This window comes from Propithecus coquereli, unplaced genomic scaffold, assembly GCF_000956105.1.
Source record: "Propithecus coquereli isolate 6110/MARCELLA unplaced genomic scaffold, Pcoq_1.0 Scaffold285, whole genome shotgun sequence".
Classification (NCBI taxonomy): Eukaryota; Metazoa; Chordata; class Mammalia; order Primates; family Indriidae; genus Propithecus; species Propithecus coquereli.
In genome coordinates, this window is record NW_012148452.1 from 1,327,290 (window position 1) to 1,335,206 (window position 7,917).

The following is a 7,917-nucleotide window of genomic DNA, read 5'->3' on the forward strand; positions in this document are numbered from 1 at the left end:
AAAAAAAAAAACACTACCTGTCTATCTCTGGAGGTGTTTATGCAAAAATTAGATGACATCTTGTAGGAAATTGTGATAGCCAGTCTCCAAGATAGCCCCATGATCCATACCTCCTGGTATTCATGCCTTTGTGTCATTCCCTCCTTTAATTGTGCACTGGACTTAATGACTCACTTTTAATGAATAGAATAAGGCAGTATGTTGGGATATGCCTTAGAGACAAGGTCATTAAAGGCCACATGGCATCATTCTCTTTATTTTGTATCACTCTCTCTGGGGAAGGCTAGCTGTCATGTATTGAGCAGACCCATGGAAAGGCCCACGCGATGAAGAACTGAAATCTCTTGCCAACAGCCATGTGAGTTCGAAGGAGATCATCTACACTTGGTCAAATCTTAAGTTGACTGCATCCTCAGCCAACAGTTTGACTGCAGCCTCATGAAAGATCCTAGATTGGAACCACCTAGCTAAGTTGTTCCAGGATTCCTGATTCTCTGAAACTGTGTGAGATAATAATTGTGTTTTGAGTTGCTAAATTTGGGGTAATTTGCTATGCAACAACAGACAACAAATACAGGGATGTTGTAGATGGTTCAGGTGTCTTGTTGGTCTATAGTATTTTGTTTTTTATGGTTCCTTTGACTTTGAGAGTCTATGATCAGATATGAAATGACATATTTGTCTACAAGATTATCCCCTGTTGGGAGTTCATGCTAAGCAGATGAAAACAAATCATCATTGATATGCATTATTCTGGGGCCACAGATGGCTTTGTTGTATAAAACTTTACTTTAGTTGTAGTGATGAAATTTTACCTCTATAGACTTGGTGTTAGCTGGAAGGCGTGACAGAGAAGGCTCCAGTCTAAGAAGGCTCTGAGGTTCCAGGGGTGAGAAGAAGTACTGATTAGAAAACTTGGACACATAAAGGGCCATTCAAAAACTCCTGGGCATCTGCTCCTGTTTCCTTCCTGTTTCTTCTATACTCTTTCTTGCCCTGGATCCATTTCTGGTTACCTGTTCCTAAATTTTTATTGTCCAGGCATTCTCTCATTTAATTCTTTTAACAACCTCTTGAGGTAGGCTTTATTATTATCATCTTTTTACAGAGGAGGACCTGCCCCTGACTTTGTTTATCCATCCCACCTCTCTACTCATTTCCGGCTACCAGGTCCCTGCTCTTAGAATCCTTCTTACAGCTGGAATCCTATTGTCCATCTCAACTCTACTATTTCTTTACTCTTGGTTCCGCCCTTGCACCTCCGTCTCCCTGGGCCTGCTCAACGGATCCGTGTTTCCTTAAATGTGGCGCTTTGCTCCACCCAGCACCTCTGCTGCCCGTTCCTGATCTGCCAGATCATGGGGGTCATCTCCCACTCCTGGCTATGTTCCAGGCCTAGGAGGCTTCCCATTTAGCCGGTGTTCCACCTCAGCCTCTCTCCCTTTCTGCCCTGGTCAACTAGTCCTAGCATGTGGACTCTCACAGGCACAAAGGCATTAGTAAATTTGGAGGTCTTTTGCGGCAGGCCTCAGGGATATATGATACTTTGAACACTCTCAGGTGGGACACCCATCAAGGTTAACTCTGTCCTGGAAACTTAGATTTTTGTGATTTCTACTCTCACTTTGTATAATTGAATCTTTCTTTTACTTAATATCTTAAATGATTACCCAAGGTCTCTTCTCTGATAGGGAAACATTGAAACAATCTTTGGAGATTCATTTTAACCATTCGTTTGTAAAAGTTTAAAGACAGTCTTTGGGACGTGGCAGTAGTAATTGCCTTTAAGGCTCTCAAGACAAGTTTAATAAAATAGTGAAGTTTCTAAGAGTACAGAGCTGGGGCAGAATAGGGCCCAAAGAAATAGTTACTTTTATAAACGTGTTAAGATCTGCTTGAAAGTAACTATTAATAATTCATGAATCTGTTTACCTTGGCAATATCTATAGGATTATTTCATGCCTTACGTTTTCCTTTTCTACTCCAATACCAAGGTAAATCAGGCAAATGCATACTAGTTCTCCTAAAGATTCTTGAACAAACTTTTGTACAAACCCTTGCCAACAGCTGCATTAAAAGGAATTGAGAAAGTTATTTTGGATGAGCTTAGCACCTATAAAATACTCAAGTAAATTGTGACTATTACTTGCAGTCAAATAGATGATCAAAGACATTCTCTCCTTTTGATCCTAGTTGTTCAGATTTCTATTGCCTTCCTCATCAGTAGAATTCACTAGGTCTACAGATAAAATCTGCAGAAACCTCAGCAATCAACAGGCAACTCCACAGCCTTTTAACTATACTGCTTACCTTATTTTAGCACCTTATATTTCCCTGCCACTTTGCACCATGACATTCCTGCATTGAAATCGTTACGTAAAATGAAATGTGAAGGGAAGAAGTTGTCAGCCCTAGAAAGATCTGAGCATTTACACACCTGGCTTTTTCCAGTGGGCAGTTCAAAGGCAAAGCAATCTAGTCACAGAGGGAGGAGAGTTAAACTGAAATTATGACTGGTCAGTGTCTTTGTTACTTTGAAGACCAAAGTGTGTTTGATCCTTGTTCTAATACCCGCCTCTTGGTAACACTGTATGAAGTGCCCTGATGCATCTAAAGCATCCACTTAGCGCTTAATTCTTGCTCATACCACCTTTCCAAACAATCGTGAGAAGCATAAAGAAAGAAAATATTGTACTTAGTAAATGCTAGTGACAGTGTGGGAAACAAATACTTCCTCCTAAAAGTAGTGTTTTTGATTCATTTGGTCAATATAAAAGAAATACATGTTTATAACAGAGGATTTGGAAAATGTCAAAGGGAGGAAAGAAGTTTTAAAAATCATGTTTATATCCACCATCCAAAAGGTAACCATTAATAATGCTTCAGTACATTTCCTTTTGGACTTTTATTCATGCATAGTTTAAAAAAAACATTGCTGTGATCATATATATATATAGTGTGTATATACTTTTGTGTCCTATTTTCACTTCCAATTATAACATAAGCAAAAAATGCATACTTTGAAAGTAGATGTGAGTTCAGGGTTTAGTAAAAAATGTGTTTCGTCTGAATTGGAAGTCAAGATTATAATATTACTTTGAACATTATACAACACATTTCTTCATCATTCCACCAACTCCCTTTTGCAGTAAGTTGAACATAATATCTTTTCTAGATGTTGGAGAATGCTATATTTTTGGACAGTGAATATGATTGCTAGCAGTTATTATATTTTATGATAAAATACATTTGAATTAATAATGTGGTTTTAAATCTGTTAGTTTGTACTACGCATGACTTTATATCATAAAATATTTTATGTAATTTATTAACATATTACCAAAGATCTAGCATTGCCTTTGAAGTGAAATAATTCTATTTCTTATAATAATAATATGCTTTTGGAAGCAATGATTTTAAAATTCCATATTAAAAATATTTATTAAACTCTTCAATGTTACATCAGTTTTCCTCCCACACACCCATACTGCAGTCCTGGTATAAGACACATAAGAGTAGTAATCAAGAATTAAGTTTTTCTTTTTAAAAACTGTCAAAAGCTTGCTACACCAGCATCCAGCGACAGGAGGAGAAATGTCTCCAGTCTACTACACTTCCCTGCAAGCCAGGTTTTAATTTGTTGAGAAGGGGGGGAAAGCCTATAAAAATCTTGGCAAAATACAGAGCTGCTAATTTAATCAATTTTAGTAGTTAAAGCAGTGATTTCAAGCGCTAACACAATCTGTTGAAAGAACTAATCTCCAAGGTAGGGGAGATTCATTTATTTCTACTTTTTCTTCCCAGTTTTCCAATCTAAGGACATGTGGGCAGCCATCATGCCTCCACTGAGAGACCCCTCCCCGAGTTTAGGAGTCTTAGGCTCTAACACAAACCCTGAAGGAGCAGAGAAATAGACTATTTTCCCTGGGGAGGGTTTTCCAGGTGCAGATGAAGTAGACCTCAACTGATCAACACCTGTAACAATAGATACCTGCCCGAGTGCATTAAGAACTAAAGTCACACTGAACCACAAGAAAGAGCTGGGTGCTTTCTTTGCGTTGCCCCGAGAGACAGGAGTGCTCTGCCTCTCACCTGAGTCCGAAATCTCCCAGCTCTCATTGCCTCTCATCATTACATTTCTTTTATAGCAATGTAGTGGTACAATATTTTGATGTACTAACAGATGTGTTTCTAATTCCTGGTAGTTCCTTTATAGCCCCATTTAAAGCTATACCATGAGGAATTAATCATCTTGGGGAGGGGTTGTTATAGCAGAAAAGGCTTTTTGGGTATGATGAGCCCAAACCCTGAAGGTCTCAGAGGATGAACAATTTGGACCATCTCTAAGTGCCACCTCTGAGTCTAGATAAAGTTTACTTGAGCTGGAAGGATGAAGAGAGAATCAGAAGGAAAGAAGGTGTCCAAGAAAGTGTTCAGGGACTTTTCTCAGCTTCCCCTCATACCTGATGAGTATAAGAACTCCAGAATAGAGCCATAGGAGGTTTCAACATACACAGTCCTGGCTGGGTGTGGTGGCTCATACCCATAATCCTAGCACTCTGGGAGGCTGAGGCAGGAGGATCGCTTGAGCCCAGGAGTTTGGCATTGCAGTGAACTATGATGATGGCACTGCACTCTAGCTGGGGTGACAGAGCAAGACCCTGTCTCAAAAAAAAAGAAAAAGATACCCCAGTCTTCACCCAGCATGGTGAGGGCACAAAAAATTATCTGGGCTATGTGCCTCTGCAGGTGGGACAGAGGCTATTCAAAGCATCCCCTTGGGCCTCAGCATGGTGTGGGGAGAAGCAAAATGCTTTCCACACATCTGAGAGTAACACAGACCTGGCCAAGGGCTCAGGCACCCCACCTTGTTTTCTGCACTCCAGGAATGGTGAGGAAACCATAGAAATGGGGAAAGAGAGTATATCAAGAGAAGCTCTGCAGCTAGGAGGAAAGACAATGAAACAGCCACCTGAACCAAAGACAGAGGAATCAGATAGGATGTGTTACATTCTGGCAGATGCTGGCACGGTCTGATGAACAAGGACAAGACCCTATCCGTCCCTACCCTGGTGCTGTGGCACTATGTAAGTCCCCAGATCTCAGAGGAAAAGAGCAGTGGGAACCCTAAACTGACTAAGATTTAGTATCTACCACTTGGCAGAACAATGCTCAAAAGAGAAATTAAGTTGTAGAAAGATGGAGAAAGGTACATTTCTTGCAAAACTGATTTGTATCATGAGAGTTATGCCATTCTATCCCATAGAATTTCCAATCAACGTACACCATAGACAAACTACTTTGAAAAATGTCAGATGCATTAGACTTTGAATAAGAGTTGGACATCATGTAGGAGTGTGAAGAAAAGAACATCTTTGTTGTGTTCTGATCAATATCTTCAGATTGGAATCACAGCTTTACGGTATTTCTTTGGGGGTGATGGAACTATTTTGCTTAGTTTGTTCAAGAACGGATTGATTGATTCATTGAGATTCTAGAAATAACTAAAGGATTGTACTGCACGCCTGCTTTCATTAACTGCTCGGTTGGTGCCCTGACAAAGCACTGCTATCGTTTCTTCTCAATTCCCATGGTGAAGTGATCCCAGATGTCACTACCATCATTCAGCTCCCCATCAACTGCCATGCCTCTGCCAGGTCATGATGACCCGGCATAAAGACACTGGGTGGTGGCAGGGTCATCAGAAATTGTAGATTAGACAAACCAGAGGGAACCTCAGAGGAGCATTTATTTCAGTTCTTGCTTCCAACTAGGTCCGCAGACAAATCATTCAAGAAGAATGATTGTCTATTCTTTTTTTTTTTTTTTTTTTGAGACAGGGTCTCGCTCTGTCGCCCTGGCTAGAGTGCAGCAGTAGCATCATCATAGCTCACTGCAACCTCCAACTCCTGGGCTCAAGCGATCCTCCTGCCTCAGCCTCCTGAGTACCCGGGACTACAGGCACACGCTACCATATCCAGCTAGTTTTTTCTATTTTTAGTAGAGATGGGGGTCTCACTCTTGCTGAGGCTGGTCTCGAACTCCTGGCTTCAAGCGATCCTCCTGCCTTTGCCTCCCAGAGTGCTAGGATTACAGGTGGGAACCACCAAACTGGGCCAATTAAGTTTCGAAATCCTGTTTTTCACTTATAGATACCATTTATTCTGCTAAAGATGTTGGTCCTTAGGAAAGAGTTTCTGGCCTGAAGGAGGATTTGTAACTTGCTCTCTCAGAGGCAGTTTCCTGGTTACTAACATGGTGTTCATGCTGCGTGAGAAACCAGTGCTGGAGGAGCTGGACACTTCTGTGAAGTGCTATCTCTCGCTCAGAAGGTGCTTGTGTGGAGATACTGGGAAGAGGACCAGAAAGAGCTCCCCAGTTGTGTCAGCTGTGAGAAAGGAAGAAACAAGAAGTGGAACCTGAGGCAAGACACCTCATTACTTAGCCCAAACAGGGTCACCTCATGGGCAGCAGCTGTGACAGGGGAAGCCAGAATAGATTTTGGTGGCAAAATATCTTGAAGTCCTGAAGTCTCTACATGAACCTTGAATGGACATTACTTTGAGACAAGGATTTAAGATGAGTTTGAAAAGAGTACTCCATTCAAGCATGGTAAGAAAACGAGGAAAACATTGTTAAGTGATCAATGAAGATTAAAGGTTAATGGAAAATGTAATAAAGTGTACATAGGTACTTGTGGGTTTTGTTTTTCCTAATGACGTTTTTAATTACATGGGTAATATTGAAACACATTCTCTTTGTGAAAAAGTAAGCATTAGAATTATGGCTAATGTCCTCTTTGGTCACTTCTCCCTGCCCCCAACCTAATAGTCTCCCTAGAGGAGAGTCGCTCTTTTCTGGCCAGTGCAGCCCTTCGTGGGGTAAGGGAAGATGACGGGGCAGAGGGTGGGGGTGAGTCAGTTATTTCCTCTATTCTTGGACACATACAGGTCAAAAGAGATTCATGGAGGGTTTCTCAGTCCAACCGAATCATGATGTGATTAGGAGAAAGAATCTATAATTTTGGCACATAGTCTTTCATTTTTTAATTTACAGTATCATTGCCAATTTGTTTCTTTTTGTGCATCCTAACAAAATGTTTTTGTTTCTTTGGGCATTTTCTTTTCTTTCGTTCTTCTTTTTTTTAGAGACCGCGTCTTGCTCTGTCTTCCCAGGCTGGAGTGCAGTGGCGCCATCATAGCTCACTATAGCCTCGAACTCCTGGGCTCAAGTGATCCTTTCATCTCAGACTCCCAAGTAGCTGGGACTACAGGCACGAGCCACTACACCCGGCACTTTGGGCATTTACAAAATAAGTTAAGGTATATCAAGCCCAACTAATCTTCCATCATTAACCTGGAAGCTTTTCCTTCAATTTCCTGTGTCATCAGGCTTGTCTTCTCATCTCTAGAATACTGTGATAATTTCAAAATGGTTTTCTTGTTTCCCTATCTTCTCATCTCCCCATCTTTCTTCCCGCGACTCCCCTCCAATTCATCTCAACATGGTTATAATTAAAAAAAATGTTATTATTATTTTGTCAATCTTCACCAACTTCTCCCTGCCTGTAGAATAAAGTCCCAATTTCTCAGGATGGCATTCCACAAACTGATCCCCAGTATGTGAGTCTACACGCACTACCACTACCCACGTCGCTACTCAAACTTTACTTCAGCCATTGTTCCTGAACATCCTATGGACCATGCCTGTCTCGACATCATCACCTCAGCCTTTATCCCATCTGAATTCTGTCCCCTTCATTTCTCTGAATTCAATCTGTCCTTTGGAGTAGTGTGCCAGCTCTGTACGTTACACAGAAATGAATTTTACTATGTAGAAATCCTGTTTGCAATACAATTTGATGATACATTTCAATAACCATAGGCACACTTCAAATTCTTGGACTCAGTAATCCTA

At 40.9% G+C, this 7,917-nt stretch overlaps 1 pseudogene; it reads left to right on the forward strand.

The window, feature by feature from the left end:
- The first annotated feature begins 6,255 nt into the window (after positions 1-6,255).
- Positions 6,256-7,917, forward strand: part of LOC105813637 — a 63,676-nt pseudogene continuing 62,014 nt past the window's right edge.